Genomic DNA, 26084 nt, shown 5'->3' on the forward strand with positions numbered 1-26084 from the left:
TACTTTCTAACCACCCTGCAGGAACACACCATTGATAAAGGCCCAGAGCCAGGCGCAACCTGCCTCGAGGTAGGGCCTCGTGAGTCCCGTGCTGGCTCACGAGTGCCTAGATACACCTCTCCTAGCCCTACCATGCCGGCCACGTGTCAGGGCGGGGCTGTACACGCCCCAGGGGCTCCTCCCGGAGGGGAGCCCCCTCCCACGTACCAGTGGAAGCACCATGCTCCACGCTGGCTGATGACACTGCCGAGGAGCGGCTATGCCCGTACACATACGGAAGCGCTATGCTCCGCGCTGGTGATAAACAACTAAGGGCGGCCTATGGCCGTACCGACCTCATGGAGCCCAGAGCTCAGTGTCCGGCACCATCGCAACGCCTCCCCTCATGAGCGCCGCGCGAGGGGGCTGGACACGGGGGCTACTCTCGGGCAAGGCCCGAGCGCACGCCACCCAGCCAGATCCCTCGGACCTGGTCGTCACGCGCCCCTCCCCGAGCGGAGCCAAGGTATAGAAACCCATTTGAACGTCAAGGGGGACTCCTGAGCATCGCCACTCAGGAGCCTAACTTTCCCCGTAGCCCCTCACTCCTTAGTCCCGTCCTGGTTTCCGGTCGGGGCTAATGCTGGGTGAGGTATGCGTGGGGCCGGGCCCTGGCGACATAGAGCGTGAGCAAGTAGGGGAGAAAAAGGAAAATTCCAAGAAATTCAAAGCAAATATTACAAGCCATAGATTGTTTCACAATGTCAAACACAAGTTTAAACGCCTCCGCGAGGCATGGTGCATGTTGCAGGAATAAAAACAGGACGGAAGCCGCGAAGGGATCACTCTCCAGTGGCGCTGCCGCCTGTGCTGGAGTCACGCTGGACAACTCCGCCTCCCGGGGCCGCGGAGCTGGCGGCACCGCACTCGGGCAAGATGCTGAAGGCGCGGAACCTCCCCAGCAAAGCTTCGGCTCGGCCTTTCACGGCCTCGGCGGCAGCGACGGCAAGGTCGCCGCTCACGGGTTCCAGCAGGCTGTCAAAGTCGACGTCGAGGTCGCGCAGGTAGACGTGGCTGAGGACATGCGTCAGCACCGCAGAAGACAGGGCACGCGCCTCAGCCTCGGCCGTGGGGCCAAGGCCGTCTATGACATCTTCAAGCGCACGGACCAGGAAGGGAAGCAGCTTGGCGGGGCCGTCCTCTGCACCGGCCAACGGCTCCTCCAAGCCGCTCCCGTAAAGCGTCTTCAGCGCGGCACGAGCCTTCTTCTCCATCTCCGCGAAGGCCACCCGATCCTCCGCCAGGACCTTCGCCTTGGCGTCTAGCTCGGTCCTCTCCGCCTGCAGCGACCGCTCTAGCGTCTCCAATCGGTCGTGGAGGTCATCAAGCTTGACATCCCGGTCCTTCACGGCAGCCTCCCGAGCCTTCATCTCCTTCTCTTTCTCCTGGCGGCCGTGGACCTCCTTGGCGAGCTCGTCGCGTAGGCCTTGCAGCTCGGTCTCCAGCGCCTCGCAGCGAGCCTTGGCAGCCGCAGCGTCGCCCAGGGCAGCATCGCGAGCGGCCTTGGCTTGGTTGGTGGCCTGCTTCTCCCCATCAGAGGACGACACGGCCTCGCTCGGCGCTACTCGGACGGAGGCAGCGGAACGGGCCCAGCCAGAAGCTAGCTAGCTCCAGGCGCCCAGCCACTAGGCGAGGGTCCGCGCTCAGAAGATCCTCCCGCAGCTGGCTCAGTTCGCTGGCGACCTGGTCCAAGACGGCGGCAGAGGGAATAGAAGAAGCGGGAACTGGCGGAGCAAGCGAAGAGGACGGCAGCGTGATCACGGCTTGGCAGGAAGGAACCCCTTGGGCCATGGCTGCCCCGGCTGCAGCATCGAGCGCAGTCGACTCCAGGGTCAGCAGGGCCACGGGGGCTGACTCCTCGCCGAGGCATCCCAGTCGGCCTCGCGAGGACGGCCGGGCAGGGGAGGCGCGAGCCTCGCCGTCTTCCTCCCCAGCGGACGAAGGCGCCGCCCCGGCACATGGACTCACCCCAAGCAGGGCCGCAAAAGCCCCTCTCAACCTCTTCGCCGCAGGCGCCAGCCTGACAAAGAATATGGACATTAAGCCTCGGCGGCAGAAACCAAGCAAAGCACGAATCAAGCACTTACTAGTCATCGTTCGCGAACTCAAGAAACCTCCGGCCAAACTTGAAGCCCGAGAGCCTGCAGCTGGGGTCAGCCTCGAGAGGCCCGGAAGCAGAGGGCACGTCGGGAGGGCTGGAGCTGGCCCAAGACCGCCCAGGGACCAGAGCAGACCCTGGGGGAACCAGCCCTGACTTGCCCTTCCTTGTGACCAAGGGAGAGTCCTCCCCTCCTTGCCTGGCGCCGGCCTCGTTGTCGTCCAGCATGGAGCGGAGGGCCTGGGACCTGCGCCGAGGGAAAGACTACCTCGACTCCTCGCTAGTCGCCTCAGAGTCAGACTCTTCCTCCTCCGCCTCTTCTTCCCCCTTGCTCCCGCTGGAGCTGTCGGAGGACACGTTCACCATCGCCAGCGCCGCAAGACCCTCGGGAGCTTCCGCGGGCACCATCCCCTCACCATTGAAGGTGGGCATGGCGTTCACCACCTGCTCCCAGTCGTCACGAGGGAACAGGGGGACGGGGGCACCCACCGGCTTCGCCACGTCTCCCCCAACCAAGGAATGGAGGGCCGCGACCAGATTCTCATCGGTCAGGGCCTCAGAGCTTAGGGGCAAGGCGGTGTCCGCTTCCCCAAGCCTCCACGACGGGAGCGAGTGCTCTTGGAGTGGAGCCACCTGGTGCTCTAAGAACTCCCTCAGGAGCGTGGCCCCGGTCAGCTTCGCCACCCCCAAGTTGCTTGGCCTCAGGTCCGCGTTCATCCTCTTCAGCACCGCCTTCACACGGGGGTCGACGAGCTCCGCGCGAGACCACGCGTCGACAGCCTTGGGATGCCCCGTAGGCAACACCAGACAGGGGTGGAGGCGCCCGACGTCCACCATGACCCACTTGCTCCGGAAGCCTTCGATTCTCTTCCCAGGCTTCAAGATAGCATTGGAATTAGAGTATGCGATGAAGCTCGCACATGCGGAGATATGGCCACCGGAAACCCGGAGGGAAAAATAGTGACGCAACAGGGCCACTGAGGGCTTTACCCCGACGTGAGCCTCACATTAGTAAGCAAAAATCGCCAGGAGAAGAACAGAGTTGGGGTGGAGATGCAGAGCCTGCAAGTTGTACTGGCGGAGAATAGCAAAGAAGAACTCAGAGAAAGGAGGCACCAGACCGGCGACGATGGCACTCACAAAGAGCGGATAGAAGGTGCTCCCCTTGCCTTCAGGCTGGTCGGAGCCGACCTTAAGCACAGTCGCCCCCTTGCTGCCTTGCGCCACTGTCATCGGGCGCGTGAGGGAGTGGTTCTTCTCCGGCAGGTTTGGGGAATCCAGAGCCGGTGAGTACCAGGCCTCAGTCGGGGACTTGCGAGGCGCCATGGTGTGCTGGATGAGGAGGATTGAGATAGATCTGGAGGATTTCAGGAGCAAGAAGGAGGAGAGCAAGAAAGGGGATCTGGGGCAAGGCAAACAAGAACAAAGCAAGTAAGTCTGGCACGGGCACCTCTTTTGTCAGATGGACAGTTGCCGAGGAGTCGTGGGGAAGCGCAGACGCCCACGTCCAATCAATCGCCACGCGGCGCCCAAGGCCACAGGCTTTTGGGGCCCGCGGCGCTTCACGCTTGCCCCTTCGCTTCCCTGCTAGGCCAAGCCCGGGCGCGCCTTGGGCCCGGGGGCTACTGTCGGCGTTCTAGGAACGGGGGTCCCCAGACTTGCCTGCCTACGGCCTGCGGCGTGGCTCAAGTGGGGTCCAGCGCGGCCCATCTTCATCAGCTCAAGCTCAAGACCCTCGCGAGGGGCCAAGCCTCGCGGGGCGGACGACGGAAAGCTTCCTCAGAGGCAGCCTCATCAGGCAGGCTCGCGAGGAGGCGGAGAGATCAAGGCGGGGATACATCGCGAGGAGCCCGTGACGCAAGCCATGACGATCGAGACTAGGCGGGCGCCAGGAGGGCGCCGGCCTGTGCAGTGTCCTTGTTTCCCCTTTGGTGCTAAGGGAGCAAGCACAGGCCAAGGCATCGGGCAAAGGTTACCATTCCGGTGCAACGAGACCAAGACTAGCAGAGCAGCAGGATGGAGGTCACCATGGAGCCCAAGACGGCGTCATCACCAGTGCTTTTGGCAGCCGAAGACCACCTTTGGTCAGGATAACTTGTACTAGATGTTCCCCTTCAAAATGGCCAATTGTTGGCGCCCTTCCCGCTCATTATTTGCGGAGAGGCCCAAGGCCTCTATAAATAGAGCTAGCCACCACAGAGTAGAAAAAGAAGAGATGGACACACCTAGACATCTAGAGATCTGATAGAGCCCTAGCAGAGAGAGAGAGGCGACTGAACTCACCCAAGCAGTTCATCGCACCAGCTAAAGAACACCTCTCACGAGGTTGTTCTTCCCTTGTACTATTCATCATCAGCCCCTGAGGCAATCCACCACAACACACACCGGAGTAGGGTATTACACCACAATGGTGGCCCGAACCAGTATAAACATCGTGTCCCTTGTGTTGTTCGTTGTATCCAGTTTAGATCACGCGAGGAGATTGGACGTGGATCTGTAGGGGAGAGATCTCCGCGCGCACCCCAGTGTTCGAACCTCAAGGTTCTGTCGGAACCTGAAATCTGACACTCTCTGTTTCTCGGACTGAATTGTCCGATTAACCAGGAGATAACCGCCGACAAGGATCATGGTGGCAATGCGATTTCATTCATTAGGAAAAACTGTGTGTACACAGCATACCATGCGTCTCTGCATGCACCATTCCCTGATATGTGCTGCCATGGTCTGCAGCCCAAAGTAAGAGAGAGGGTCGCAAGTATCAGAATTCGACCTGCTAGCTAGAGTTTCCCCCGTTAGGCACCCATCTGATTCAAGTCGTCAGCCAATCTCCGCGGCTTAATAAATAGTAACATCTAGCTGAGCCAGTTAGTTAGATGCGTAGACTTGGTGTAGTAGGATCTTTATTTAGTTTGATGCATACACTTGTTATTTTTTGGTAGCCCTTTTGTAATGATGGTTGCTGTTTGTTTTGGAAGAGAGAGTTGCGTCTTTACTCTTCTGGCCTGCTTACTGCTTCTGTTGCACCCCAGCCCTGGTTGCTACTGCTGTTGTTTTCAATGTACAATCAATAGTATATTTTGTCTGTTGGTTGAATAAATGTGTTGTTAGAATGATAAACACAATGTTTTGGAAGTCATTGCATGGACCGATCCTTTAGTGCCCCATACCGTATGTAGCGCATACTATTTTTGGTACAGAACACATTTTCCACTTGTCGATAACATGTAGCCCACTTATGAAGGCCCAATAGAGGAGCCCATAATTAACTGCAAGGGGGGATCTCACATGAATCCGGCCCAGGTACATGGTCATGGTCCCCTAAACATAAATAAACAATAAATAAATCTAAATGCTCATGCACCAGTTCTTTTGAAAAGTAAAATTTTAATAGGAGGATATTATCTCCTATGAGAGTGTCATCACACTCAGTCGATATTGTTCTTAGGAAAAGATAGCAACCAGTCTTTTTTCTCCCATCATTTTCTTCTTGCAACCAACGGACCCATGCAAATGTAGGGTAACGTAGTAATTTCAAAAAAATTCCGACGCATACGCAAGATCATGGTGATGCATAGCAACGAGAGGGGAGAGTGTTGTCTACGTACCCTCGTAGACCGGAAGCGGAAGCGTTAGCACAATGCGGTTGATGTAGTCGTACATCTTCACGGCCCGACCGATCAAGCACCGAAACTACGGCACCTCCGATTTTTAGCACACGTTCAGCTCGATGACGATCCCCGGACTCCGATCCAGCAAAGTGTTGGGGATGAGTTCCGTCAGCACGACGGTGTGGTGACGATCTTGATGTTTTACCGTCGCAGGGCTTCGCCTAAGCACCGCTACAATATTATCGAGGACTATGGTGGAGGGGGGCACTTCACACGGCTAAGAGATCAATGATCAACTGTTGTGTCTATGGGGTGCCCCCTGCCCCCGTATATAAAGGAGTGGAGGAGGGGACCGGCCAAGGAGGGTGGCGTGCCCTAAGGGGGAGTCCAACTCCCACAGGGAGTAGGACTCCCCTTTTTCCTATTAGGAGTAGGAGAGGGAAGGAAGAGGAAGGAGGGAGGAAGGAAAGGGGGGCCCTCCCAATTTGGATTGGGCTTGGGGGGGCGCCCCCTCCCTTGCTCCTTTCCCCTCCTTTCCACTAAGGCCCAATAAGGCCCATATACCTCCCGGGGGGTTCCGATAACCTCTCGGTGATCCGGTATTGTCCCAATCTCACCCGGAACCTTTCCGGTGTCCAAATATAGTCATCCAATATATCGATCTTTATGTCTCAACCATTTCGTGACTCCTCGTCAAGTCCGTGATCACATCCGGGACTCCGAACATCCTTCAGTACATCAAAATATATAAACTCATAATGAAACTGTCATCGTAACATTAAGCGTGCGAACCCTACGGGTTCGAGAATGATGTAGACATGACCGAGACACGTCTCCGGTCAATAACCAATAGCGGAACCTGGATGCTCATATTGGCTCCTACATATTCTACGAAGATCTTTATCGGTCAGACCGCATAACAACATACGTTTGTTCCCTTTGTCATCGGTATGTTACTTGCCCGAGATTCGATCGTCAGTATCACAATACCTAGTTCAATCTCGTTACCGGCAAGTCTCTTTACTCGTTTTGTAATACATCATCTTGCAACTAACTTATTAGTTGCATTGCTTGTAAGGCTTAAGTGATGTGCATTACCGAGAGGGCCCAGAGATACCTCTCCGACACTCGGAGTGACAAATCCTAATCTCGAAATACGCCAACCCAACATGTACCTTTGGAGACACATGTAGAGCACCTTTATAATCACCCAGTTACGTTGTGACGTTTGGTAGCACACAAAGTGTTCCTCCGGTAAACGGGAGTTGCATAATCTCATAGTCATAGGAACATGTATAAGTCATGAAGAAAGCAATAGCAACATACTAAACGATCGGGTGCTAAGCTAATGGAATGGGTCATGTCAATCACATCATTCTCCTAATGATGTGATCCCGTTAATCAAATGACAACTCATGTCTATGGTTAGGAAACATAACCATCTTCGATTAACGAGCTAGTCAAGTAGAGGCATACTAGTGACACTCTGTTTGTCTATGTATTCACACATGTATTATGTTTCCGGTTAATACAATTCTAGCATGAATAATAAACATTTATCATGATATAAGGAAATAAATAATAACTTTATTATTGCCTCTAGGGCATATTTCCTTCAGTCTCCCACTTGCACTAGAGTCAATAATCTAGATTACACAATAATGATTCTAACACCCATGGAGCCTTGGTGATGATCATGTTTTGCTCGTGGAAGAGGCTTAGTCAATGGGTCTGCTACATTCAGATCCGTATGTATCTTGCAAATCTCTATGTCTCCCACCTGGACTAGGTCCCGGATGGAATTGAAGCGTCTCTTGATGTGCTTGGTTCTCTTGTGAAATCTGGATTCCTTTGCCAAGGCAATTGCACCAGTATTGTCATAAAAGATTTTCATTGGACCCGATGCACTAGGTATGACACCTAGATCGGATATGAACTCCTTCATCCAGACTCCTTCGTTTGCCGCTTCCGGAGCAGCTATGTACTCTGCTTCACATGTAGATCCCGCCATGACGCTTTGTTTAGAACTGCACCAACTGACAGCTCCACCGTTTAATATAAATACGTATCCGGTTTGCGATTTAGAATCGTCCGGATCAGTGTCAAAGCTTGCATCAACGTAACCATTTACGATGAGCCCTTTGTCACCTCCACATTAGAGAAACATATCCTTAGTCCTTTTCAGGTATTTCAGGATGTTCTTGACCGCTGTCCAGTGATCCACTCCTGGATTACTTTGGTACCTCCCTGCTAGACTTATAGCAAGGCACACATCAGGTCTGGTACACACCATTGCATACATGATAGAGCCTATGGCTGAAGCATAGGGAACATCTTTCATTTTCTCTCTATCTTCTGCAGTGGTCGGGCATTGAGTCTTACTCAACTTCACACCTTGTAACACAGGCAAGAATCCTTTCTTTGCTTGATCCCATTTTGTTCTTCAAAACTTTGTCAAGGTATGTGCTTTGTGAAAGCATTTACTGGATCAAATTCATCGTTTGCAATGCTATGCTTGGAATTTATGTGCGAAATATATGATTTTACTTGTTGTTCTGAAGACCCTAAGAAACACCTTCCCTACCAATGTTTGTTTAGTGATAATGGAATCGTATCTTCTTATGCTAAGGGTGTTTATAATTACTATGATGTTCAACAAATTGAAGAATTTGTTGCTTTTAAGGGTACTTATGAAATTGCTTCTTTGATTGAAAAGTATGATGCTACTCTTTACAAATCTGAAAATTTGCCATACTTGAATATTGTTATGAGAATTATGCTTCTAATGCCTATGTTAAACCATATATCGAGGTCTCCTCCGCTGTCCAAGAAGAGACTAATATTTTGCAGGAGTCTATGGAAGAAGAAATTGATGAAACTGTGAGCTCATTGGATGAAAAAGATGATGAGGAGAGCGAAGAACAAAAGGAGGAAGAGCGGATTAGCTACCCGTGCCCACCTTCTAATGAGAGTAACTCTTCAACTCATACATTGTTTAATTTCCCTTCGTGCTTACCGAAGGATGATTGCTATGATGATTGTTATGATCCCGTTGATTCTCTTGAAATATCCCTTTTTGATGATGCTTGCTATGCTTGTGGCCAAGATGCCAATATAAATTATGCTAATGGAGATGAACTTGCTATAGTTCCTTATGTTAAACATGAAATTGTTGCTATTGCACCCACCAGCATGATAGTCCTATTATCTTTTTGAATTCTCCCGACTACACTATATCGGAGAAGTTTGCCCTTATTAAGGATTATAGTTGCCTTTTACCGTTGCACATGATGATTTTGATGAATATAATATGCATGTGCTTGCTGCTCCTACTTGCAATTATTATGAGAGAGGAACTATATCTCCACCTCTCTATGTTTCCAATATGATAAAATTGCAAGAAACTGTTTATACTATGCATTGGCCTTTACTATGTGTGCATGAATTGTTCTTTTATGACATGCCGATGCATAGGAAGAGAGTTAGACTTCGTTGTTGCATGATATATGTTACTTTGTGCTCACTACTAAATTATAAAATCATTGTTAATTAAAATTGGCTTTGATATACCTTGGGATCCGGGTGGATTCATTACTTGAGCACTATATGCCTAGCTTAATGGCTTTAAAGAAAGCGCTGCTAGGGAGACAACCCGGAAGTTTTAGAGAGTCATTTATTTCTGATGTGTGCTTTTATATAGTTTAAAAACAAAAAAATAAAGAGGGGAACCAAAACTTTTCAAAAAGAAAAGTGAAAGTGAGATAGACGAGCATTGTGAAAGTGGGGGACGTCCTTGAACTTTGTTCATGCCCATGGAAACTTTGTGAATCTTAATTACAGAAACTTTTCAACAAAAATAATTATCCCCTTGTACAATTCCATTGTATTATAAAAATAATGTGCCAAGGTTTGCCTTTAGGATGTTTACAATGCTTGTTGGTTTGTACGGTGCAGGACAGAAACTTTGGCTGTAGTGCGCGATTTTACTTTTTTAGGAACGTCAAATGGTTCTGATTCTTTTTGCAACTGTCTTTATATACAAATTTTTTATTTTTCCTAATTTTGGCAGAATTTCAAGTATCAGAAGTATGGTGAATGTTCAGATTATTACAGACTGTTCTGTTTTAGACAGATTCTGTTTTTGATGCATAGTTTGCTTGTTTTGATGAAACTATCAATTTATATCAGTGGATTAAGCCATGGAAAAGTTATACTACAGTAGCTACAATGCAAAAACAAAATATGAATTGGTTTGCAACAGTACTTAGAGTAGTGATTTGCTTTATTATACTAACGGATCTTACCGAGTTTTCTGTTGAAGTTTTGTGTGGATGAAGTGTTCGATGATCGAGAAGGTCTCTGATGAGAAGAAGGAAGAGAGGCAAGAGCTCAAGCTTGGGGATGCCCGAGGCACCCCAAGTAAATATTCAAGGAGACTCAAGCGTCTAAGCTTGGGGATGCCCCGGAAGGCATCCCCTCTTTCTTCAACAAGTATCGGTATGTTTTCCGGATTCGTTTCGTTCATGTGATATGTGCAATCTTGGAGCGTCTTTTGCATTTAGTTTTCATTTTTATTTTATGCACCATGCTGGTATGAGATAGTCCTTGGTTGATTTATAGAATTTCTATGCACTTCACTTATATCTTTTGAGTATGGCTTTATAGAATGCTTCATGTGCTTCACTTATATCATTTGAAGTTTGGATTGCCTGTTTCTCTTTACATAGAAAACCGCCATTTGTAGAATGCTCTTTTGCTTCACTTATATTTGTTAGAGCGTGGGCATATCTTTTGTAGAAAGAATTAAACTCTCTTGCTTCACTTATATCTATTTAGAGAGATGACAGGAATTGGTCATTCACATGGTTAGTCATAAAATCCTACATAAAACTTGTAGATCACTGAATATGATATGTTTGATTCCTTGCAATAGTTTTGCGATATAAAGATGGTGATATTAGAGTCATGCTAGTGGGTAGTTGTGGATTGTAGAAATACTTGTGTTGAGGTTTGTGATTGCGTAGCATGCACGTATGGTGAACCGTTATGTAACGAAGTCGGAGCATGATTTATTTATTGATTGTCTTCCTTATGAGTGGCGGTCGGGGACGAGCGATGGTCTTTTCCTACCAATCTATCCCCCTAGGAGCATGCGTGTAGTACTTTGTTTCGATGACTAATAGATTTTTGCAATAAGTATGTGAGTTCTTTATGACTAATGTTGAGTCCATGGATTATACGCACTCTCACCGTTAGCCTATTCATCATATTGGAGCATGCAGATGAACCTGTCTCCTAATCGTGGGTTGCGCTTCTGATTGCTGCCCCCTAGTACTTCTCTGTGATCGTTCACAATTTTGCTCCAGTCTTTTACTATTAAGCATTCCTCGCTATTAGAAATCCTGAATGCACTAAAGTGCATTGTAGGATATCTTGGCCGTAAGCTAACAATATTCATGGTACCTTTAGTCTCGATCCAATCAGGTGCATTCAGCCCTTTCTCACCTTGAGAGTTGGTGCAAACTTCGCCGGTGCATCCAAACCCCGTGATAAGATATGCTCTATCACACATAAACCTCCTTATATCTTCCTCAAAACAGGCCACCATACCTACCTATCATGGCATTTCCATAGCCATTCCGAGATATATTGCCATGCAACTTCCATCATCATCATCATATACATGACTTGAGCATTTATTGTCATATTGCTTTGCATGATCGTAAGATAGCTAGCATGATGTTTTCATGGCTTGTCCATTTTTTGATGTCATTGCTACGCTAGATCATTACATCCCCGGTACACCGCCGGAGGCATTCATATAGAGTCATATTTTGTTCTAGTATGAGTTGTATATTGAGTTGTAAGTAAATTAAAAGTGTGATGATCATCATGTATTAAGGAGCATTCGTGAGGCAAAGGTGAAACACGCATCCTTCGCCGTCAAAACGAGGTGCAGGCTAAAGAAGCCTAAAATAAACAGGGGGCAAAGAAGCCGGCATTTCAAAAAAAAAGGAAGAAAAGTAAAAAGGGGCGCAATGTTTTACTACTTTCAGTCTATTCATCCACACTTGGTTGCTTCAAAGTAGCCACAATGATTCCTTTCATATAGGAAATTACGTTCATTCTATTGTGCAGAGTTATGCAACTGTATAATCATATAACTTTATGTGGCTATGAGATATTCTCCGCAATCAATAGAGACATTGGCTCTTGTATATGTATACGCGATGATTGGGCTTCACCTCATAGTACACCCGAACGCGATTACTTCACTGACTATGTATATGTCAAAGGACAGTTGATGCTACACCCACTTTAGTTTCACGTTTTGGAGGGCTTGTCATAGACACTCTTTATATGTTACGTAGTGCTATTTCGTTTGCTAGACACCTGGCATCCCAATAACTCCTCGCAGAGATCGCGATGTGAGATGGGCAGTACGTCCAATAGGTCACTCGCTATCTTGATTAAAGCGCTGTGAGTCTGGCAATTGCGATGTGGAACTTTCTCCCCTTTTGTTTGTCGTTCCTCTCATCGAATAACACCCCCATCAATCATATTCGCGATTCCACACATAATATAGGTCGGTCTATAACAAATATGCAATATTAGGGGTCTCGTTCAGCACCTCATTTATTGTATTTTTGAATAAACAGGCAGTTGAATGGGCTTGAATAAAAGCTGAGGCGCGTTAAAAAATATGAAACCAAAAGTTAGGCACGTTACGGCATTGATATTCACATCTGGGGAGGGTTGGATGACAACTGAAATGATGCGAATCATTACTTGTGATTGAATGTGAAGAGTTAGGTAGAGCATACCATCAACTATTAGATGATTTGTGTAGGCATGTAGATAACTTTCTTTGGCCATGTTATTTTGAAAAGACATGATTGCTTTATTAGTATGGGCTTGAAGTATTATTTGTTATTTTTATGTCAAATGATAGACTATTGCTTTGAATCACTCGTGTCTTAATATTCATGCCATGATTAGATATATGATCAAGATTATGCTAGGTAGCATTCCACATCAAAAATTATCTTTTTTATCATTTACCTACTCGAGGACGAGCAGGAATTAAGCTTGGGGATGCTGATACGTCTCCGTCGTATCTATAATTTTTGATTGTTCCATGCCAATATTCTACAACTTTCATATACTTTTGGCAACTTTTTATACTATTTTTGGGACTAACATATTGATCCAGTGCCCAGTGCCAGTTCCTGTTTGTTGCATGTTTTTTGTTTCGCAGAATATCCATATCAAACGGAGTCCAAACGGGATAAAAACTGACAGGATTTTTTTGGAATATATATGATTTTTGGGAAAGAAAAATACATAGTGATAAGCAGCATAAAATCAACGGCCGAGATCCGCGTGCGGCTTCTTCCAAAGGGGAGCTATATAGAAACGCTTTTTTACCGGCAACACGGGGGCCGCGCCCCCTAGACCCCTCGGGGTGGGGCCCATCCCCGTAAAGCGGGTAATCTGACTAAGGCTCCTTTCGGCACGAACAGGGCTAAAAGGCCTATATTCTTTCAAGGGAAAACTCATCAGAAGCAGCACAGGAGAGAAGATTCTCATCTTCATATGCGGGAGTTACGGACTCTATGGTACGGATTATATAGAGAAGAGACTGATAAAAAGATGGCAGTAATCGTAAGAAGCATAATAGTAAACAGAAACAAAGTAGAGAGATAAGAGTATCATAGATCCAAAGTCTCGTGAGGGGGCTAATTGCCGGGACCCCTTTTAGACTGCACATATGGACCATGGAGGCATAGGATCGTACGATAGATGGGGAACCCTTCTTTCCGTCCAGATCCTACGTGTGAGAAGGGTCAATATGGGATAGAAGGAGGAAGAAAGAGACATTGGTGTGCCGGGGGGTCTGCTTGTACTCCTCTCCTACACTATATCCGGGTACTCGCCCCACTTCGAAAGTTTCCTCTCAGTGGGAAACAGGCCGCGGCCCTTGATGGCTTGGAAGGGCGCCCCACTACCAATCATCGACCTGCCAAATCTATTACCAAACACCCATCTAGGAGATTGGTCATTTCCCGTTCTTGCACAACGCAAGCCATCTCCATCGCGCTCTCAGCCTTACCTCTCTTATCTACAGCGGGGTCCACTCTCCGCAACTCCGCTGTACCCCTCTAACTTGAACCATGTGCTTTTATGCTTCAATTATTATCCCACTGGATGTGTTGCCATCCCCTACCTGAATGTCCTGAGTAGATGTTCGTTGTCCTATTTCCGGGCTAGGGTATCATAACGAATTGCTATGGATTGATTTAAATTCGTGCGGTAGATATAGTTGCCCCTTGGTCATATATTAGGCCTGTTTTTCATCCATTCATTGAGCTCGCTAGACATTGTCCGACTGTGTGCTATGGATCACACGCTCATGTAGAGGTTAAAGTTGTAATGCTGATTAAGGACTGTATGTGGTATTGGAGGGCCAAGACGGTTGAAGGGTAAAACGCTTTCATACCCCTAGACAATAAAATTAGATGTTCCATTTACAGCGGAGGATTTTGAAGGGGGATTCCAAATAATTAATGCTATCAGGTCCAAGTGGAGGTGCTATTACCGTTAGTTGAGAGCGTTAGTAAGTTGGGCAATTGACCTATGGCACTAACACTGAGAGGATGTTGGAAGAAGTCCGTTGTAAGTGCCATAATGGACATTCCCTAAGTTCAGGGATGAGACCTCTTGCTTAAGCGAAGTTCGAGCCCAATCACTGCGAACGACGTTAGCTAATCAACGCGTTTGGATGTCTTGATCTATGATAAAAGAGTTCGTGGCTAAACGGGGTTCTAACGTTCACACGTAGGCAATTGCCCTTTCAGGGCGAGGGGGACAATTTCCCGGCCCCCAAATTTCTTCCAAACCACGAGCAATAGCTTTTTCCACCCACGCTATATTTACTTTTATTTGGGTTTCCTTCCGAACAGGCACCTCAAGATGTTTTGTAACATACGCGTCCGTCATAGATTACATGCAATTACCTTGAGCTAAGAGCGCTAGCAAAAAGTCTCCACCCACCCGCCTTTCTAGACTAACAACAAAGGTAGCATCTTTGTTTCCATGAAGTTTCATATACTGTGTTCTATGCGTAATAGCAAAGAAACGGTCGAAGACAGTTGATTAGCAAAGTGTCGTCAACGGACCCAACTCATGCGGAAGCTGATCTGTTGTTCTAATGTATGAGGCTTTGGCACCATAAAGATAGCGTTGTGAGCCCTTAGACGTTTAGTGCGGGACTGTCCTGGTGATTAAGTTCGGAAGTTTGGTCGGTATATATGCGGATTGTACAGGGTTTCCAAAATAGTGGTAACATTGTTATCGTTCATAGTTGTGTCAGCAGAGGTGCTGAGGAGTAATACGAAGGTGCCGAATGTGAGAGAGGAAGGAGTATAGATCGAATCGTTGGAGCGTAAATAGAACGGATGAATGTGGCTGAATAAAGCTTAGCAGAAGTTGACTGCGTGGAGGGAGTATCTGTTGATGCGACGGCAGAGGCAGTGAGAATAAGGCTGGATCGATTGCAGTTAGGGATTGCAGAGCACTTCTGACGAACGGATGGTGTCTTCGATATCAAGTTGGGGCCACGCGAGACTTCGGATGCAGTGGACGACGTACCGGAGGGTCAAGCAGCAGCACGGTGTGTGGGGACGAAGAGATATTCAATACTATGTCGGACGAATGACGAGGTGGGCGCGTAGGTGAACACGCACTCTCTCGCACTCCGCTAATAAGGCATCCATTAGTAGAAGGACAAAAAGGCGTGTGTGGGGTTATTGCATTCGTTAAATCCATGATGTTGATCGTTTCTTAGGGGTGGGCAGAGTTCTAACCAGTACGACAAGCGTATTGTACCAAATGAGCGAGCGGTTTGCGCATGAATGCAGATGCTTGTAAAATTGTACTTTAAAAATGTGTCCGAATCATGAGAGGCTGGTACGGCTGTGTAAGAGGCATCGGGGCCAGTGAAATGCGAGGCCCGAGAGAGTAGCAGGAGAGATCGGGAGGGATGAGGGAGAGGCAAAAGGGTGGCGCGCACGCGCACTCACGCGCTCCGCGCTAGGAGGGGCACGAGCCCGCGAGACGGCTAAGCAATATGATCACGTGGATCAACTTGTGTCTCTAAGGGTGCCCCTTGCCTGCCGTATATAAAGGATCAAAGGGTTAGAGAAAGAGAGAGAAGAGAGAAAAAAGAGAGCGGCGGGGTGGTGCAGTCCTATCCTTAGCCAACCTGGACGATGTGAGCATCTAGTCTAACGCCATGGAGAAGGTGCGAACCTTCTACTACCCAGATGAGCGCACGGTCTGTAGAGAGACGTAGAGTTCCAAAGGGGGGGCCGTTGCCTCTCCACCTCCGTTTACTCTGGTCACTAGAGAGTTCCGGAAATTATCTGCACAGACGACTCACTGACCCAGGGGGGGGCGGCACCATGCGCCACCTGTGGGGTGAGAGAAGCATTGGTGGAGGTAGGGCATGTAGCCATAGCTGATATGAGGGGGGCCAGTCACAGGCCCAGTCAACCTCTCCTCTCTCTTCTCCTTGTCTCCTACCCGGGGGTTCCGGTAACTTCTCCTCCAGACTAATGGGCCGGTGGAGGCCCGGGAAAAAATGACTGAACCACTAGGGAAACCATTCAATGTCCAAATGCAACCTTCCAATATAATGAATATTTTACCTCTCGACCAATTTTCGGAGACCTGCCTCATCATCGTCGTGATGGCGTGGATCGTCAATGGCGCACGGGCGGGCGGCATCGCAGCACCAGCTAACGCTTCAGAATCAGTCAGAGAGATCACCATAAGTCATGAAATACTAACCAATCGGGTCCTCTCCCGGGGATCACACTAATGTCGTGGACCCACACTACCTATGGGTTCGAGACTATAGTGTCTGACACGACCGAATAATCACTTACCAGGGTGCCAAATAATCCATAATCGAGGGACCTGGATGCTCCACTAATCTCTGGGGGGGTTTTCGAGAACTAAAATAGCATATACTCCGAAGGACGTGTTATTGTTCCTGTCACAATCCGGCATACAACACACGTGATGTTTGTATCCCTTTGTAACATCGGTATGATATATGCGACTTTGAGATTCGATATTCGGTCGTCAGAGATAACACAGAGATCTTAGCTCTGCACAGATTTAATTGTCTCTAAATACCTAGGCTTCCAATATATCAAGACCTTTAATAGTTTCCTTTCGACTTGTTAACTACATTTTCTCGTAAGATGACTCATCATCCTCCCCGCGTGCTATCGCCTTCACCATGTGGAGTCACCATTGCCTTGCAGGGCCTTATAGTGATGTGCATTACCCGGAGGGCCAAAGATACGATTCCTCCCGGGACACACATTCCGGTGACGTGACGTGACGCAATTACACCTTTCCGGGAATCATATGAAACAACTTAACCAAAATCACCCATACTCATCAGAGTAATGATACACTAATTGAGACTCAGCTTCTATTAATCACCCCCAGTTAATTGTAGAAATATACGCACTGAGTGTTTCTAACGGAGCGTCGGTGTGTTGCATAATCGTCATAGTGCATAGGAAACCACCTTTAGTATACGGGTTCGAGACAATGAAGAAGTCATCATGACGGAAAGCAAGAAAGATCAGCTCAAGTTCTAAACCCGAAGTCAGATATACCCCATAAATGTCCAGTCAGGACCGTAGGACTAGCCGGTACATTTAGGTGGGTTCGTGCGTCCTCATTAAATCATTCACTTTCTAACTACTGAATAGATGGGTTTATATCCGGCTCGTATCATGCCAAAATGACAACACATGTTATGGTCAGGAACTTAACCATCTTTGATTAAACCGGAGCCAGGTTAGACACACTAAGTTAACAAGTGGCATACTTGTAATGGGGGACACAGCCCTTTGTTTTGTCTATGTATCACACATGTATTTTTGAATGCTTTTCGGTCAGCTGGTTTATTATAAATTTCTAGATGCGAATACTAAACGTATATCATGAATATAAAGTGAATGATAAAGTGACAGTCAGCTTCTCGGTAATTTATCGCCTCTAGGTTGCAATAATTATACTCTTGACTGAGCCGATAGATCCAATGCTCGTTACCGGTAGGGCAAGCCCATGTCCTCTGGCTTGTAACCCCTTGGCAGTGGCGAGATCGGACCACAATGGGCCCACTATAACACCGTATCAAATGACACACATCATGTCCAGTCGCACTAATTAATGTCCACGAAAGTGCATTTACGTACTGCAGATTTGTCTCTTGTCGATGATGTACACCAGGACGATTCTTTATAGGTGTAGGAGATAGTTGTAAAATAGTACGTCTGTCATGATGTACATCCATGAAAAATTTATGTAGAGTAAGTCGTCCTGTGCTATCGTAGAAGTGTTCCATGACATTACCAAAATTATCATCACGGAAGTGTCCACTTCCATGACGATAAATCGCGCGTCATAGAAGTGCTTTCGTCAAGGGTGACCGACACGTGGCATCCACCGTAACGGGACGCCGTTAAGCTATCGGGTCCGGTTTTGGATCCGATAACCCGCTAACAGCCACGACCAATGCCGATTTTCCACGTGTAAAATTCTCATTGGCTGACGGAACCACGTCAGCTCCGCGTTGGCACAGGTGTCACTCATCCAATGGTCGAGATGGGCCTATGATATGTTGACACGTGGACGGGCCCAAAAGTGGCCCATAAAGTTTAAATGGGCCGAGCCCAACTAAGGCCCACACAGATTTAGCGGACCTATAATGGGCTGACCCAGCAGGGAGTTAAGAGTTTTGTGTAGCGCTCGTGGCCCATTAAAGCGACGAGCTGAGCCCAAAAAAAAGATAGATTATCGGACTCAACCGCAGGTAGAATTATAGCAGGCGGGGCCAGTATGTGTGTGGCCTCGACTAACTACTCAGTAGGTCGCTATAAAAGGGACCACCAATAGGTAAATATTTTGGGCGACCATAATGGAGGCTCATAGACACGAACAAGCACTAGAGGACTACACGCACATAACATACCTACTAGATTAAAGGAAGCCCGTCACGGTAGTGATCAAATATGCGGGCCCATAAACGGCCTCGTCCTAAAACTTTTGTCATGCATCGTGGCCCTAGGTCAGCTTTAGCCCGTTAACGAGTTGCTAATGCCGCTAAGCTAAATAGTGATTGGGCTGATTAATGTGGGCTCATGTAATTGCTAGGTGTTTACTAGCCAGTTAATTCACGGTCCTGCTGCAATCTTGGGCCACTGTTAATAGGAGAGTTGTTGATCCATTAATCAAACTAGGAAACTTTATTACATGGCCTCATTCATTAGTCCATCGGGTTAAGGGAAACATAACCATGCGAAGGTACTCTGGTTTGAATTTAACGGGAGCTAGTCTAGTAGAGGATACGTAGTGACACTCCCAGTTTTGGTCTGACATTTACGGGTGGTATTGCACATGTACTCTTTGGTTAGAGGGGGCCTTTCACGGTTAATACAGATTTGGGGACTTCAGCCTGTCTAGTTATTGTTGGGCTATTAGGGTCGGGACAATTCCAGGGCATTATTGCATCTGAATACGCCATAGTCGGGCATAACTATATTATATCGGCCACGGAATATAATTAAATTGGGAGATTCGAGCCGAAATAGATACAGTCATACGTTCTGCATGGTATTGCAGGCTGGGTTGGTAGCTTAAGTCGGTGGCAGGTTTGGACATAGTTATCTTTCGCATATTTCATGTCAATCCTGTGTGACGAACTTGCCAGACTCGGCCTGAGCTGAAGTGGGTTTATTTGGCACAATTCGGGGCCAGTACTTTGGCTTGTTAGGCCACATAGGGTTTTATGGGCTCGAGATACCATTTCTTTGCACAAGTCTCGTGCTAAATGGCCTATTATTACTGAGTACAATGAAGTGGCCCAAAAGTATTTAATAAGGGTATTTAGGCTTGTTAAAGACACCGATCACTATAGTGATTCTAGGCAAAAGACTTGTACGCCAAGAAAAATACTGAGAAGCCATATTGCTGGAGGTAGAGGCCATTGCAGAGATTGATGGTGTATTCATTTAAGGTGGGCGCTACAGTTGTTAGCATTTTTCCGGGGCCACAGAGGATTAATGATTGGCTCTTATGAGTTCAACCCAATTGGAATGCGGCCGGACGAATTTTGGCAGAGTTGTGTTGGGCTCTCCACTAGCGACTAACCTATAAATCGGTGGACTGAATACATATGACACTTAACATAAAATCTACCAGACAGATCACAAGTATCAAAGAATTAGTGCATTTGATATGTCTCCAGATATCTTCTATTGTATCAGGGTCAGCCTTGGGCAAGCAATCAATAATGTTGCTATCACAACAGAAAAGAAAATAAATTCCAACCAATCAACAAAGGCCTGTTCGAGCATAACTCAGCTTGGATTACGCTAGATCAGCGAGGATGAAGCACCCATCAGAATGTATAGAGCCAGGATTTTCTGTTATGACCCTGAGTGCTTTATGTGGTAATTCAGTCGTTGGTAAAAATTCTGTGAATGGAAGCCAGCACAATATTCCCCCTTTTTTCGGACAGTCTATTTTGAGCTTCCCTGTTGCTGGGTAACAACGAGTAGTAAATGTTCCTGATAGTCTGTGTTTTCAAGATACAATGAATTACTTACTTCTTGGATAGGGGTACATTTCTCTTCTTAAATGCCACGTATTGCCTATTTATGTTTTCCGGGGACGCAACAGATGCACACAGTATTGTGCACTAAAGATACTTGTCATTGGAGGGGGAGTATAAACTTTATCCATTCTAAGGATTTAGGGACTTGTGTCTGGAGCACATAGATATATCACTCTGTCTAGCAGGAAGATTTTGTTCAGTAGGCAATTTGGACGAGGTTACCTTGACAACCAACCCAGAATTACGCAGGAAGGTGCTTTTTGCACTGTTAGTGGAGAGATACTGACGCACTGCAGCAAGAGGTGACATTGTGCCTGTGGTAGCCTCGTCACCTTCAGGTGGTTGTGGTGTTCAATCATTTGTTCCATAGCTTCCTGAAAGTTTGAACTTGTAGATTAGTGTACCAGATAAGTTACTAATGAGACAAAAACAAACAAAGTAGGTTCATTTATATCACATACACTTTCATTTGCTGCTTCCGAAGCAGCTATGTATTCTGCTTCACACGTAGATCCCGCCACGACGCTTTGTTTAGAACTGCACCAACTGACAGCTCCACCGTTTAATGTAAATACGTATCCAGTTTGCGATTTAGAATCGTCCGGATCAGTGTCAAAGCTCGCATCGACGTAACCATTTACGATTAGCTCTTTGTCACCTCCATAAACGAGAAACATATCCTTAGTCCTTTTCAGGTATTTCAGGATGTTCTTGACCGCTGTCCAGTGATCCACTCCTGGATTACTTTGGTACCTCCCTGCTAGACTTATAGCAAGGCACACATCAGGTCTGGTACACAGCATTGCATACATGATAGAGCCTATGGCTGAAGCATAGGGAACATCTTTCATTTTCTCTCTATCTTCTGCAGTGGTCGGGCATTGAGTCTTACTCAACTTCACACCTTGTAACACAGGCAAGAACCCTTTCTTTGCTTGATCCATTTTGAACTTCTTCAAAACTTTGTCAAGGTATGTGCTTTGTGAAAGTCCAATTAAGCATCTTGATCTATCTCTATAGATCTTAATGCCTAATATGTAAGCAGCTTCACCGAGGTCTTTCATTGAAAAACTCTTATTCAAGTATCCCTTTATGCTATCCAGAAATTCTATATCATTTCCAATTAGTAATATGTCATCCACATATAATATCAGAAATGCTACAGAGCTCCCACTCACTTTCTTGTAAATACAGGCTTCTCCAAAAGTCTGTATAAAACCAAATGCTTTGATCACACTATCAAAGCGTTTATTCCAACTCCGAGAGGCTTGCACCAGTCCATAAATGGATCGCTGGAGCTTGCACACTTTGTTAGCTCCCTTTGGATCGACAAAACCTTCTGGTTGCATCATATACAACTCTTCTTCCAGAAATCCATTCAGGAATGCAGTTTTGACATCCATGCCAAATTTCATAATCATAAAATGCGGCAATTGCTAACATGATTCGGACAGACTTAAGCATCGCTACGGGTGAGAAGGTCTCATCGTAGTCAATCCCTTGAACTTGCCGAAAACCTTTTGCGACAAGTCGAGCTTTGTAGACAGTAATATTACCGTCAGCGTCGTCTTCTTCTTGAAGATCCATTTATTCTCAATTGCTTGCCGATCATTGGGCAAGTCAACCAAAGTCCATACTTTGTTCTCATACATGGATCCCATCTCAGATTTCATGGCTTCAAGCCATTTTGCGGAATCTGGGCTCACCATCGCTTCTTCATAGTTCGTAGGTTCATCATGATATAGTAGCATGACTTCCAGAACAGGATTACCGTACCACTCTGGCGCGGATCTTACTCTGGTTGATCTACGAGGTTCAGTAGTATCTTGTTCTGAAGTTTCATGATCATCATCATTAGCTTCCTCACTAATTGGTGTAGGTGTCACAGAAACAGTTTCTGTGATGTACTACTTTCCAATAAGGGAGTCAGAGTTACCACTCGTTACCTCGTCAAGTTCTACTTTCCTCCCACTCACTTCTTTCGAGAGAAACTCCTTCTCAGAAAGTTTCCGAATTTAGCAACAAAAGTCTTGCCTTCGGATCTGTGATAGAAGGTGTATCCAATAGTTTCCTTTGGATATCCTATGAAGACACATTTCTCCGATTTGGGTTCGAGCTTATCAGGTTGAAGCTTTTTCACATAAGCATCGCAGCCCCAAACTTTCAGAAACGACAACTTTGGTTTCTTGCCAAACCACAGTTCATAAGGCGTCGTCTCAACGGATTTTGATGGTGCCCTATTTAACGTGAATGCGGCCGTCTCTAGAGCGTATCCCCAAAACGATAGCGGTAAATCAGTAAGAGACATCATAGATCGTACCATATCTAGTAAAGTACGATTACGACGTTCGGACACACCATTACGCTGTGGTGTTCCGGGTGGCGTGAGTTGCGAAACTATTCCACATTGTTTCAAATGTACACCAAACTCGTAACTCAAATATTCTCCTCCACGATCAGATCGTAGGAATTTTATTTTCTTGTTACGATGATTTTCAACTTCACTCTGAAATTCTTTGAACTTTTCAAATGTTTCAGACTTATGTTTCATTAAGTAGATATACCCATATCTGCTTAAATCATCTGTGAAGGTGAGAAAATAACGATATCCACCACGAGCTTCAACATTCATTGGACCACATACATCTGTATGTATGATTTCTAACAAATCTGTTGCTCTCTCCATAGTACCGGAGAATGGTGTTTTAGTCATCTTGCCCATGAGGCACGGTTCGCAAGTACCAAGTGATTCATAATCAAGTGGTTCCAAAAGTCCATCAGTATGGAGTTTCTTCATGCGCTTTACACCGATATGACCTAAACGGCAGTGCCACAAATAAGTTGCACTAACATTATTAACTCTGCATCTTTTGGCTTCAACATTATGAATATGTGTATCACTACTATCGAGATTCATCAAGAATAGACCACTCTTCAAGGGTGCATGACCATAAAAGATATTACTCATATAAATAGAACAACCATTATTCTCTGATTTAAATGAATAACCGTCTCGCATCAAAGAAGATACAGATATAATGTTCATGCTCAACGCTGGCACCAAATAACAATTATTTAGGTCTAATACTAATCCCGATGGTAGATGTAGAGGTAGTGTGCCGACCGCGATCACATCGACTTTGGAACCATTTCCCACGCGCATCGTCACCTCGTCCTTCGCCGGTGTTCGCTTAATCCGTAGTCCCTGTTTCGAGTTGCAAATATTAGCAACAGAACCAGTATCAAATACCCAGGTGCTACTGCGAGCTCTAGTAAGGTACACATCAATAACATGTATATCACATATACCTTTGTTCACCTTGCCATCCTTCTTATCCGCCAAATACTTGGGGCAGTTCCGCTTCAAGTGACCAGTCTGCTTGCAGTAGAAGCACTCAGTTTCAGGCTTAGGTCCAGACTTGGGTTTCTTCTCCTGAGCAGCAACTTGCTTGTTATTCTTCTTGAAGTTCCCCTTCTTCTTCCCCTTGCCCTTTTTCTTGAAACTAGTGGTCTTGTTGACCATCAACACTTGATGCTCCTTCTTGATTTCTACCTCCGCAGCTTTTAGCATTGCGAAGAGCTCGGGGATTGTCTTCTTCATCCCTTGCATATTATAGTTCATCACGAAGCTCTTGTAGCTAGGTGGAAGTGATTGGAGAATTCTGTCAATGACGCAATCATCCGGAAGATTAACTCCCAGTTGAATTAAGTGATTATTATACCCAGACATTTTGAGTATATGCTCACTGACAGAACTGTTCTCCTCCATCTTGCAGCTATAGAACTTATTGGAGACTTCATATCTCTCAATCCGGGCATTTGCTTGAAATATTAACTTCAACTCCTGGAACATCTCATATGCTCCATGACGTTCAAAACGTCGTTGAAGTCCCGATTCTAAGCCGTAAAGCATGGCACACTGAACTATCGAGTAGTCATCATCTTTGCTCTGCCAGACGTTCATAACATCTGGTGTTGCTCCAGCAGTAGGCCTGGCACCCAGTGGTGCTTCCAGGACGTAATTCTTCTGTGCAGCAATGAGGATAATCCTCAAGTTACGGACCCAGTCCGTATAATTGCTACCATCATCTTTCAATTTTGCTTTCTCAAGGAACGCATTAAAATTCAACGGAACAACAGCACGGGCCATCTATCTACAATCAAACATAAACAAGCAAGATACTATCAGGTACTAAGTTCATGATAAATTTAAGTTCAATTAATCATATTACTTAAGAACTCCCACTTAGAAAGGCATCCCTCTAATCTTCTAAGTGATCACGTGATCCAAATCAACTAAACCATAACCGATCATCACGTGAAATGGAGTAGTTTTCAATGGGGAACATCACTATGTTGATCATATCTACTATATGATTCACGCTCGACCTTTCGGTCTCAGTGTTCCGAGGCCATATCTGCATATGCTAGGCTCGTCAAGTTTAACCTGAGTATTCTGCGTGTGCAAAACTGGCTTGCACCCGTTGTAGATGGACGTAGAGCTTATCACACCCGATCATCACGTGGTGTCTGGGCACGACGAACTTTGGCAACGGTGCATACTCAGGGAGAACACTTTTATCTTGAAATTTAGTGAGAGACCATCTTATAATGCTACCGTCAAACAAAGTAAGATAAGATGCATAAAAGATAAACATCACATGCAATCAATATAAGTGATATGATATGGCCATCATCATCTTGTGCTTGTGATCTCCATCCTCGAAGCACCGTCGTGATCACCATCGTCACCGGCGCGACACCTTGATCTCCATCGTAGCATCGTTGTCGTCTCACCAATCTTATGCTTCCACGACTATCGCTACCGCTTAGTGATAAAGTAAAGCATTATAGCGCGATTGCATTGCATACAATAAAGCGACAACCATATGGCTCCTGCCAGTTGCCGATAACTCGGTTACAAAACATGATCATCTCATACAATGAAATTTAGCATCATGTCTTGACCATATCACATCACAACATGCCCTGCAAAAACAAGTTAGACGTCCTCTACTTTGTTGTTGCAAGTTTTACGTGGCTGCTACGGGCTTAGCAAGAACCGTTCTTACCTACGCATTAAAACCACAATGATAGTTTGTCAAGTTGGTGTTGTTTTAACCTTCGCAAGGACCGGGCGTAGTCACACTCGGTTCAACAAAAGTTGGAGAAACTGACACCCGCCAGCCACCTGTGTGCAAAGCACGTCAGTAAAACCAGTCTCGCGTAAGCGTACGCGTAATGTCGGTCCGAGCCGCTTCATCCAACAATACCTCCGAACCAAAATATGACATGCTGGTAAGCAGTATGACTTATATCGCCCACAACTCACTTGTGTTCTACTCGTGCAGAACATCAATGCATAAAACCTAGGCTTGGATGCCACTGTAGGGTAACCTAGTAATTTCAAAAAAATTCCTATGCACACGCAAGATCATGGTGATGCATAGCAATGAGAGGGGAGAGTGTTGTCTACGTACCCTCGTAGACCGGAAGCAAAAGCGTTAGCACAACGCGGTTGATGTAGTCGTACGTCTTCACGGCCCGACCGATCAAGCACTGAAACTACGACACCTCCGAGTTTTAGCACACGTTCAGCTCGATGACGATCCCCGGACTACGATCCAGCAAAGTGTCG

The sequence above is a fragment of the Triticum urartu genome, chromosome 1 (assembly GCF_003073215.2).
Source record: "Triticum urartu cultivar G1812 chromosome 1, Tu2.1, whole genome shotgun sequence".
Lineage (NCBI taxonomy): Eukaryota > Viridiplantae > Streptophyta > Magnoliopsida > Poales > Poaceae > Triticum > Triticum urartu.